The following is a 12,594-nucleotide window of genomic DNA, read 5'->3' as shown; positions in this document are numbered from 1 at the left end:
ATTGAATTATAATTTTTACTTTTACTTTGCATAGCTTCTAACGATCTCTTATAATTGGCTGGTAAACAACACAGTGATGGCAATTCGACCTTTTAAATAAAATTTAATTTTGTCGTGCAATAATGTATAACCAAATAATAAATATAATTTAGCGATTCAGCAATACAAATAGCCGAGATGACCTAGTGGTTAGAACACGTGAATCTTAACCGATGATCATGAGTTCAAACCCGGGCAAGCACCTGCTTAAATTGTGTTTATAATTCATCTCGCGCTTGACGGTAACGGAAAATATCGTGATGAAACCTGCATGTGACTAACTTCATTAAAATTCTGCCACATATATATTCTACCAACCCGCATTAGAGCAGCGTAGTGGAATAAGCTCCAAACCTTCTTCTCAAAAGGAAGAGGAGGCCTTAGCCCAGCAATGGGACATTAACAAGCTGTTACTGTTACTGATTCAGAAATAAATTAAACGACATTCAATTAGGTTATATTAGAACAAATGAATCATTATGACGAAAAATCTGAATCCTTAATAAATAAACAAACAAAAGTTATCCCTCTGATTCGAATTACGAAATAAAATTCTGATATAATTTGGCTATAATCGACTGTTATAAATTTTGTTATTATAATATACACGTACAATATTTTAGGTTAAAAGATGACCTACCGACCTTCCTGCTGGTATATTTTAAACGCGTTCCCCCACGATTTACCATATTCGCACTCACTCATAAGGCATTTTAATAAAAATGAATATATCATTTTGTTTACGGACGTAAACACTGACTCACGGCTGCCCACTACCAGAAAATCGAAAATAGAAGTTAGGATGACGAAACCGTTTACATTTTTTAACCTTTAATCCAAATAAACACTTGACAAAAATAATAGCTGATGAGCAAACCAATTTCGGTACTAACGACCTCAATAAAATAAAATAAATTTCTATATCTATTCCGGCGAGATATTTTTAATTAATAAATTAGGTGTTTATTTTGATTACAAAATAATTTAATCTATAGTCTAATGGCTATCGTAAATGGTTGCTAATGCCCCTCATAGTTTCAACAAGAACAGTTAACAATTACAGAATACCGCGCCTCGACTTACGGGACCGATAAACCAAAGAACGCTGGTGTGTGTGGGTTATACCATTATACTCTATTATGTCTTCCTTGCAAATAGTATTATGAACAGTGAATTCGGGCCTTTGATGAAAATTATCACCGGTCTAAATTAAGAATTAAGGATAAACATATAAAATTTACATATAAAATAATTTAAAAAAAGACTGAGTGACTTTTTGACATATGTGTAATGCATAACTCAAACTACTGGAGCTAGTGTCATGAAAAATTGCATACGAGTTAGGTAAGGTACTTAAAGTAGACGTCAAGGTAGCATGCGCAAGCGATCCCGTGGCGCTCCTCGTTAAAACGGAAAGGGTACCGCTGGTATTTTAGTGGGTATTCAGATGTTCGGGCGCACTCGGTGCCTTGGACACCGGCGAGTTCCACATACCCCCCACTATTCCCGTTGGAGAAACGCGAAACGCGTTATTCCAGGAAAAAAAAGGTACATAAGGTAGTAACCCCTCCAGGGTTGAAAGCTTGTATGAAAACCCTTAATTTTTGAAGAAACATTATGGAGTTATGATGAGATGAGTGGTGTTAAGCAATCGTCAAATAATGTTCATCTAAGAAACTGAGTATACGTATGTTAAGTAATGAAGGTTTTTAGTTTAAATACGTAGTTAGTTTCGCAATTACAACACAATTCCATGTTACTGCGACAGAAAATATAGACTATTGATATGTTTTTAATTTTATATAATATAAAGCTATTAGGCAATAAGTTTATGTAAAGTTTGTTTTTTTTAATTAGCATTTTTTTTGCGTGTCATTTAATTTCCTCAATATGTGAAGTCACAATTCGTTTCCGTGAATATTCACTTTCATATGTATGTCTATGTATAAATATTTCATATAAAATAGCGGAAATAATAACACGTTTCAAATTCAAATCACCAATAATATATACAAATAAAATGTATTACATAGTTTTTTTAATTTGTCGATTAAAATTTATGTCACGATTGTGCTCTTCTTTAAAAGTCATGACTAGGTGTTAAATAACTTTGTTCTTTCCTGTTGTTCTAAAATCATTTCTACCATTAAATAATTTACGTCACACTTCACCTTTTAACAAGTGAATCTATTTTGTTATGTAATTATTCAATTTTATATAATGTTGTATAGATAATGACGTCGTCCTATCCGATATCAGCTACAGAAGCTTTTCTTGATCACTTGGAAATTATACATATATATTTCTATCTACATACGGACATTAGAGCCAAGGTAGTGAGTTATCAGTATTCTACTGTTATTTGTATCAGGAGACACCATTCTTCCATAACATTTCATGCAAGTATTATATTTAGTAAAACATTTAAGTTCACATTATCTAATTTATTATAATAATACAAAATAATTTATAATTAAGTATGTGTCTGTTTGCGCCTGTATGTGTGTGTATGTGTGAGTGCTTACGTGCGTGGGTGCGTGTGTGCGTGCGTTTGTGTTTGAGTGTTTACGTAGGATTAGGAAAAGATTTTATATTTTATGTACCAAATAAATAATTACATAGAGGTACGTTATTATGCATATATTCAATTGGAATATACATAAGTCTAAATAATGTCTCATTTAACCTTTCGCTTATACGGAAGTGATGAACTATTAAATTGGCTCGGTTAGAAGATTTATTATACAATCCCTTCTAATAATATCAAGTGATAGGATCGTCTGAGGACCCATTACGTGATGCTTAAAATGTTTTGAAAGTAACTGCATAACTTGCATGCAATTGTGACCTTTCCGTGCATTCACTAAGTTCCATAGCCGCGTCTTCAACTAATTGTTACGTATTACATTATTCGTTTTATTAATATCGGAAATATATTGACTGGTGCTTTATCAATAATGAAATGTTACCGGAAATGTCAAATTTTAAAATGAAAGAAAAAGTATTCTTTGAAGAATCTCGTAAAATATCAATAAAATGAAAATTTGTCCTGTTATTTTTAAACGTAATATTTCATTGTGTGTGTTTTGCATAAAAGTATAATACACATACGTCTCGTGTGGATACGATTTTAATATTATAATGTTATAATCTTTGTTATCATGATAAATAAAAAAAAAATTGCTTAAATATACACTATAAAAAAACAAAATTCCACTGACCAATAAAATTGCAACTATATTTTTTTTATAGAATTGGTAGGCGGATGAGCATATAGGACACCTGATGGTAAGTGGACACCAACGCCCACAGACATTGGCGCTGTAAGGAATATGTAACTGCCTTGTTGGTCTAGTGGCTGGATGTAAGGCCGCAGACCCGGAGGTCCTTCCTGGGTTCAATTCCCAGGTCGGGCAGGTCGGGCCAGTAAAAATTTATTGGGTTTTTCTGCCAGAAAATTCTCAGTAGCAGCCCGGAGTCTGAAAGATGGAAGTGTGTACACTCCCGCGCCTCGAAAAATACGTAAAGCCGTTGCTCTTGCGCCTGAACTCTTTGCGGTATCGTAGCGTCCCATCGGATTATGATAATCAACGGTCAAACGCTGGCCTATTAATTGTAAAAAAAAGATAGTTAGTGAATAGAGTGCACCTGTGTTTGCGCACATACTTGTGCACCATAATATCTCCTGCTTAGTTCGCTAATCTCTCATGAGATTGGCCGCCGTGGCCGAGTCATTTTGGAGGATTTTATCATTATTAAGAAATATTTACCATCGCTTACATCGCCAATGCGCCACCTACCTTGGGAACTGAGATGTTTTGTCCCTTGTGCCTGTAATTACACTGGCTCACTCTTCAGACCGGAACACAACAATACCAAGTACTGATGTTTTGTGGTAGAATATCTGATGATCTGTGAGTGGAGAACCTACCCAAACGAGCTTGCACAAAGCCCTACCACCAGTAAAACCAACATAAAAAATAATCATATAAGTTGGTTGATAAAGAAGCACTTAAGCGGCTCTAATAATTCTTTGTAATTTTTCCTTTGTGAAAAAATACGTTTTTGCAATATAGTTCAGTTAAAAAGCAAAACATTATCTAAATAACTAATCATATATACATATATACAAATGCCCATTTAGTGTTATAGGATTGAAAGAAGGCCTTCCTCCATTTTGAAGTCGGTTAAAAAGTGAACGCCAATTACCATAACATTCTTCATTTACATATAAACTACATTGGATTTTATTTCATTTATAAATTTATATAATCTCTTACAAGCAAATTGAATGTATATTATGCAAACTATTTTAAATAAATATAATTGTTTCTAATATCTGATTGCGAATGCGTTTTTAATAACGTTCGTGACCTGACGTTCTATTTTTAAATATTCATCTTTAAATTTAGAATGTAATCTGACAGATCTTATATTTTCATCTGCTGTAATATAAAGAACGATACAATTAACAGCCCTTACTTCGCTTGAACATTACATTTGGTAATCAAATTAAGAATAATATTTTAAGGACTTATGGTCAGTCTTATGCAAATATTGAGTCTCAAGACCAGTTTTATTTTAAGTATATAAGCAATCATAAATATAATACGAAGGTACAAATAACTCTTATATTTGAAATTCTCGTTTATGTATTTTATGATAAAAATACCATATTTCAAGTATGGCACAAGTATCGTAATACGAGCCATATTTTAGTTAAAAATAATGACAAAAAGATGTACATCTATATAAGATGAAAAAGAAAATGAAAGATTAGTAATAACTACGATAAGATTTAAAAGGCCACCGCGGCTCATATAAACTTACTTATAAGTATATTAAGATGCGATGCGCTAGTTCGACTATGTTAGATGTTTTGCATCAAGGTAACAGCCTGTTAATGTCCCACTGCTGGGCTAAGGCCTCCTCTCCCTTTTGAAGCGCAGGTTTGGAGCTTATTCAACCACGCTACTCCTCAAATGCGGTTTGGTAGAATACACATGTGGCAGAATTTCAATGAAATTATACAAATGCAGGTTTCCTCCCGATGTCTTCCTTCACCGTCAGGCACGAGATGAATTATAAACACAAATTAAGCACATGAAAATTCAGTGGTGCTTGCCCGGGTTTGAACCAACGATCATCGGTTAAGATTCACGCGTCCTAATCGCGGCAATCTCGGTTTTTTTTTTCATCAAAACGTTCAATTAATTAAAACGAGCTCACGCTTTTAATAAAACTTCATGGAGCGGTCACGTTCGAAACGATTTTAATTACTGGAACGCATTACTGGGTTCGCAACCTCGGACGATAGAAAGGAGATGGTCGTCAATCGGACCAAGGACTGAGATGCGTGAGAAACATTTAAATATATGGATTGCGTATTTAAAATTCTTTAAACACTCTTATCGTATCAATAACAAGATTATATCAGTACAGTAACAGTAACAGCCTGTTAATGAACCACTGCTGGGCTAAGGCCTCCTCTCCCTTTTGAGGAGAAGGTTTAGAGCTTATTCCACCACGCTGCTCCAATGCGGGTTGGTGGAATACACATGTGGCATAATTTCAATGAAATTAGACACATGCAGGTTTCCTCACGATGTTTTCCTTCACTTTCAAGCACGAGATGAATTATAGTCACAAATTAAGCACATGAAGATTCAGTGGTGCTTGCCCAGGTTTGAACCCACGATCGTCAGTTAAGATTCACGCGTTCTAACCACTGGGCCATCTCGGCTTTTTTTTATATCAATTATATATTTATTTTTAATTTATTAACAACAAAATATTAATGTTTATTTTTATTCTTGACACTCATAAGCCTTGTCAGCTAGTTTGGGTGCTGCTTAAACTAATAAACTTAAACTCTAGATAAACTAACATATATAAATAAAACACAAATAAATCAAACCTAATAAAAAGAAAAACAAAAAAAAACAAAGTAAAACAAAATAATATACAGGTAAGCTTTTACTAAATAAATCAAAACAAAGCTATTTTAATATTGTACGTATTATGAGCGTACAGACATACTAACAATATTAAATATTATTACAAAAGTGTTATTCGTTATAATGTTAAAATTGATTAATATTATATTTTGTAAATTTTGCTTTAGTCTAATGGTTCGTTTATTAGCTTTGGTAGGAGATAATCTGTGGTTCGTTTTCCATAAATTTTGTTTGCAAAATTAGTTTTAATTATCTTAATGTTTAATATCTTATAAATATTATAAACGTGAAAGATGTTGCGTAAAATCTCTTTAAATATTTTTTTAATAATTACATCGCAAATATGATTCATACTTATAAGGAATTGTATTTAAATTTGGAATAATAAAATGTATTTTTTTAAATGAATTAGTTGGTAACCTGTACACAGATATGTATTTTTCCACTTGGAACATATGACCATATGCAAGCTGCCATGTCATGACTATTTCATAAGAAATAATATACTTAATGTACTTGGTTCGTCTTTAATCTTTTTCTATATATTTACAAGCTTTTGTTTAACTTTACCTCTAAGTATGTGTGGCCCAAACCATGAAATGTGTAAAAATTAAACCGTTTAATTAATGATGTTGTTGAAATTGAACAAAGTAAATTTATTCGTTTTAGTAGCTACATGATTTACATAAAAGTTTTTTGTTAATTTGGTTAACTTATTTAGTAATCACAAGAAAATTGGGGTCGTATTTTAGAATCGGAATTGATTTATGAAATTTATCGACGGTTATTACATAGCTTTATATTTTCATTCCTCATATATTTAAACGGAAAATCACAATCAAACAATTTAGTTTGCAGAGAATTGATTATACCGACGCGTATTTCCGTAAAATTCTTCGCATTAGAAAAAAGGAAGTAAAATCTAAAATTTAAACACATTGCGTGAGTAATGCGAAATAAATATCTCGTCGGTGTAGTGGCTAACTAATACGACAGACGATCGTACTGTCCCGAGTTTGAAATCGATTCAATCAAAACTTTTAGCTTTTCTATTGAGAAATTCTAAGTAACAGTCTGGACCTATGAAAATAAATGTGAAAGAAATGCGAAAAAATGCTCTTTCGGGTCATAGATTGACATTACATTAGCATCTGCATTATAAGACAAAGCATTCTTCTGGTCGCACACGCTGGTGTACAGGTATTTCTAAGAAGTAGTAATCTTAAAAATGACTATCTAGGCTGCAACTTATGTTGAAGTATCTATTCAATACGTAACAAACGTCTAGACAGGTATTACACTAACGTGGTAAGTTCTCAACATTCATAAACTTATGACGCTATGCTTGCATATCATGTTAAGATTTAAAATCTCAAATCAGTTTGTTAAAAACATTTTTTTTTATAGAATAGGAAGGTGGACAAGCATATGGGCCACCTGATGGTAAGTGGTCATCAAACGCCCTTAGACATTGGTATTGTAAGAAATGTCAACCATCGCTTATAGCCAATGTGCCACCAATCTTAGGAACTAAGATTTTATGTCCCTTGTGCCTGTAATTACACTGGCTCACTCACCCTTCAAACCGGAACACAACAATATCAAGTATTGCTGTTTTGCGGTAGAATATCTGATGAGTGGGTGGTACCTACCCAGACGAGCTTGCTCAAAGCCCTACCAACAGTATAATTAAGCATAGTATAGGAAAACAAAACAATTTATATAATAATATCCTGGGACATTATTCACACATGGCGATCTGATCCCAAATTAGCAGAGCTTGTACTATGGAAACCAGAACCAGACAACTACATACAACAAATATACTACATATACTACTTTTCTTTTGTAAATACATACTTATATAGATAATAACACCCAGACTCAGGACAAATAGACATGTTCATGCACACAAATGTCTGTCGTGGGTAGGAATCGAATCCACAACCTTCGGCGTGAAAGGCAAGTATCTACCAACCACGCCAACCGGCCCGTCGTATAATAATTCTGATATAGAACCTTTGAGGTTCCATGGGCGCAATCCATATTTATATATTGCTGTATTTAGGTGGAAATAAATACATTATTATATGATAACATTATAACAAATATATATAACACAGTTTTGTCATACATTTCGATAGTTGTATTTGTTTTTTTATTAGCTTTCTTTGTGTATGTGATCCATTAATAATAATAATAAAATTGAACTCTAAAGTCGCCTGTCAGACAATCGATTTCCGCAATTATATTTTCAAACACAGAAGCACAAACACAGACCATACGAGTAACGCTCATATTACATCACTGTCTGTGTTTTTAACTCATCAATTTATTATTAAGTAAATATGATTGAACCCTTTGTATCAACTGATACACAATTACCTTAACGTAAATAATGACAGTCTAGTACTGGTTAGATTTTTATTCCGCCTAGTTTTAAAGTAATTGTATACAATTAGTAAGACTTTCAGAATCAATCGTCGAGTGCCGTCTCAAGGTTAACGTAATACACTGTAATATAAATTAAGTAATTCAGTTAATACCGTCGGTTAACTATATATTATCGGCTTCAGTAATAAATGTTAACGCTTGTTAACGCGTGCAAAGTTACGCGAAGATTTCACTCTCATTAGTAATTTGGCATTCGAAACAAAAAAACAAAGAAATTATCGCAATGCATTCGCTTTACAATGTTTAGTTATAAAGTGATATATATTATATAAAAATAATATTTTTAGGAGACAACATTATCCTTGTAATTTCAAAATCCGTTCTATATTTAAAAAATATATATTAATAATTATAAAACTGGTATGTAATTCTATAACCAGATATAGTCATATAATATAATTATTCGCGTAGTGATAAAGTATATTCAAAATGTCATTTACGAAGAGACAAAAACTTCAATTAAATTCCACGTAGGTACCTTTTTTTATAATTACATAATGACATTTACATGGCCAACCACCATTTAAAAAAAAATCTTGTCCCACATCAATCTCGAAACATCCAGATTATATTTTTAAAGTTCACTTGTTAGTCTAGATACCTTTTAAGAAATCACCTTCAGTTAAAACATAACACATGCTATATAATATTAAAGCCCAGTCGCATACACAAAGAACAATTCATCTTGGCTACGGATAATGGTGGTGTCTAAATGACGCTCACATTATAAGATCATTGAATAGATACAAAATCGAATCTTATTTTTTTTTTTTTTTATTTAAAATAGGTAACCAGAACGGCAAATGGCCTGATAGTTTTAAGTTCTCTTACATCGTCAATGCGCCACCAAACTAGGGAACCAAGATATCCTGTGTGCCTGTAATTAAACTGGTTCATTTAAACTTCAAACTGTAACACAACATTATTAAGTATTACTAGTTGGTGGTACCCAGACCTGACCGAGATGGCCCTGTGGTAAGAACGCGTGAATCTTAACCGATGATCGTGGGTTCAAACCCGGGCAAGCACCACTGAATTTTCATGTGCTTAATTTGTGATTATAATTCATCTCGTGCTTTACGGTGAAGGAAAACATCGTGAGGAAACCTGCATGTGTCTAATTTCACTGAAATTCTGCCACATGTGAATTCTACCAACCCGCATTGGAGCAGCGTGGTGGAATAAGCTCCAAACCTTCTCCTCAAAAAGAGGAGAGGAGGCCTTTAGCCCAGCAGTGGGACATTCACAGGGTGTTACGGCTGTTACGGTACCCAGACGGGTACATAGCCTTACCGTCTAGTGAATTGAATAAGATGTCATATTCATACATTTACGCTACTATCCGTTATTCGTAGCCTTTTGATTGATTGAGTAATTAGCAAACCAAAAGTAGCTTCTCGTAGAATTCCACTATCTGTGATGAAAACGAAACGTTTCATGGGTAAAAAAGGTCTTAAGTAATTTAATCATACAGCTCACCTTTAATAAACTTATTATTATTATGAATGCGTAAGTTTTTGCGCTTAGGTGATTGTTAGTCAATCAAGCACGAACGGACACATTTTAATAAAATTTAGCATAGAAGCTCATTATGGAATAAGACATATGATACTATTGTTTAGCGCTAGAACTCATATTTCAAATATTCTATAAAATTATTGCTACAGGTCGATTAGGAATTAAAATATTTTGGTTGGATTTAAATTAATTTTAAATTTATAAAGAATATAATTTTATTATTTGAAACAATTAATAGATACTTCTTTAAAGTATTTTTTTGTGATATATAAATAACATATTAAATAATTTGAAAAAACTTTACTTAATTTAAAAATACATAAAGCCAACACCAGAAGTTAATTTCTTTTACATACGCTTATAAGTAAGTAGCTGCTCGTACTACGTTTCACCCGCTTTAAACTTAGACTATTAACATATGAAAAGCGTGAATTACATGTTTTCGTATTAAATTAAACATTAATTTAACTATATATGTGTTTTGTATGTTTGTGAAAGTTTTTTTATTAAAAAAAAACAGTTAAAGATTTATATGAAAATGTAAGTTAAGCTTGAGGTTACAATTTTTATCTGTACTACACGTATTAAAGATAAGATCATGTATTGTTATAATTTTTCTTTATCATATAAAAAAATACTAATTACTCATCCATTTGTAATTGTATCGGAGTACTAAGAGGTCAACCCACAATACCATCTCTCCTTCCATCACTAACCGCTAAAGTAACTATATAATACGTTATTAATTACAGTTTACGCTCTAATGATTTTAATTGAAATAAATTATCCATAAGGTTGTCTTTGTATGACATTTGTAATTTAATACTGACCACAAACTTTATATTAATAGCAGGACGCCACGGTCCTCCATTGAAATATGCATTGTGCTGCATTTTCATTCATTAATAATTCAATAAATACATAATATTACGTAGAAGGCCATAATGTGATATAATAACTAATTAAACGATTAATTCCAAATTTAAATATTTTAATAGCATCCGTATTCGTTTCAACGAAAACTTGCACGGTTGCTCTTATTTCACTAGTTTTGGTACGAATGGCATACATTATATGCGAATGATTATTTTAACTTTGCCGTTCTATAGTAAGACATTTCAAATAATGGCGTATGTACAGTTGATTTAAATAACGATTATGAAATATTAAATTGGAAGTAGGAGGCAAACGTGAAAGGCTCTTTAGGTAATTTATTAAGTGTATATAAACATGTTCGAATATTAAAATTTTAATGTCTCCCTTAATTATTCAAGATAACTGGAAATAATTATCTTAAAGATATTAAGCGTTCAATTTAAGCCTTCGCGTTTGTTAATATGTGGTTTGAAATTAATACAACAAGAATTTTGTATGATATTTTTCCCTTCATTAGTTACGGAATTCTAGTAAGGTAAGGTATATTACTTATTGGGTAACTTTATCTAACGTTATTTAATAATAATGTCCTCCAGACCGATTTCGGCCACGGAGGCTAAGCCTAAGAGAGATTAGCCAACTACGTAGTAGATATAATAGTGCACAAGTGTGTGCGCAAACACAGGTGCACTCTCTATTCCCTAACTTTCATAATACTGGTGGTAGAGCTTTGTGCAAGCTCGTCTGGGTAGGTACCACCCACTCATCAGATATTCTACCGCAAAACAGCAATACTTGATATTGTTGTGTTCCGGTTTGAAGGGTGAGTGAGCCAGTTAAATTACAGGCACAAGGGACATAAAATCTTAGTTCCCAAGGTTGGTGGCGCATTGGATATGTAAGCGATGGTTGACATTTCTTACAATGCCAATGTCTAAGAGCGTTGGTGACCACTTACCATCAGGTGGCCCATATGCTCGTCCGCCTTCCTATTCTATAAAAAAAAAAAAAAATCCGATAGGACGGCAATCCGACACGACCGGAAAAAGTTCAGGCGTAGAACCAACGGCTTTACGTGCTCTCAGAGGCACGAGAGTGAACACACTCCCAACTTCCAGACTCCGGGCTGCTACTGAGAATTTTCTGATAGAAAAACCCAGTAACTTATTACTGGCTAGACCTGGGAATTGAACCCAGGACCTCTGGGTCTGCGGCCTTACATCAAGCCACTAGACCAACGAAGCAGTCTAACGTAATTTATACTTATATTTAAATAGTAGTTAAAACCATTTTGGATAAAATTTATTAATTTATATATTAAATGTAAAATATTATTTTATATAAAGCAAACATTTGTATATATATTTTCAATATTTTATTTTAGAAAGTTCCAACTTAACCGATTTCATTTATTTAAAAAAAAATAGTAACTTGTAAAAAAAAATTATTGGCTTTAACTTGTTAAATTTAATCTTTGTTATTTATAAAAATTAAAAATAGTTATGTATATATGTATTTTTTAAATTTGGAACTCTAAGTAAATATATAAAAAAACGATTGCTTATTACATAAAAAAGTTATCAAACTTGTGATCATTTAGTGTGAGTTAACTAATTTAATATGAATAATCTTTAAATTTATAAAGTTCTTATATAATATAAAAAATATGTATTTTTTAAATAAATTAATCAAATATCGAAATAATCTATCGCATAATCTTATCCTAAGGAAGTAAATGCTAGAGCGTGTT

General features: G+C 32.4%; 1 protein-coding gene across 4 annotated transcripts in view; it reads right to left on the bottom strand.

Moving 5' to 3' along the window:
• Positions 1 to 12,594, bottom strand: part of LOC126768113 (mucin-17-like) — a 96,114-nt gene that overhangs the window by 37,206 nt on the left and 46,314 nt on the right. The gene's annotated exons all lie outside the window — the stretch shown is intronic.

The sequence above is a fragment of the Nymphalis io genome, chromosome 4, assembly GCF_905147045.1.
Source record: "Nymphalis io chromosome 4, ilAglIoxx1.1, whole genome shotgun sequence".
NCBI classification, from domain to species: domain Eukaryota; kingdom Metazoa; phylum Arthropoda; class Insecta; order Lepidoptera; family Nymphalidae; genus Nymphalis; species Nymphalis io.
The sequence above is the reverse complement of the archived record's forward strand: the minus strand, read 5'-3'. Positions and strand labels throughout refer to the sequence as shown.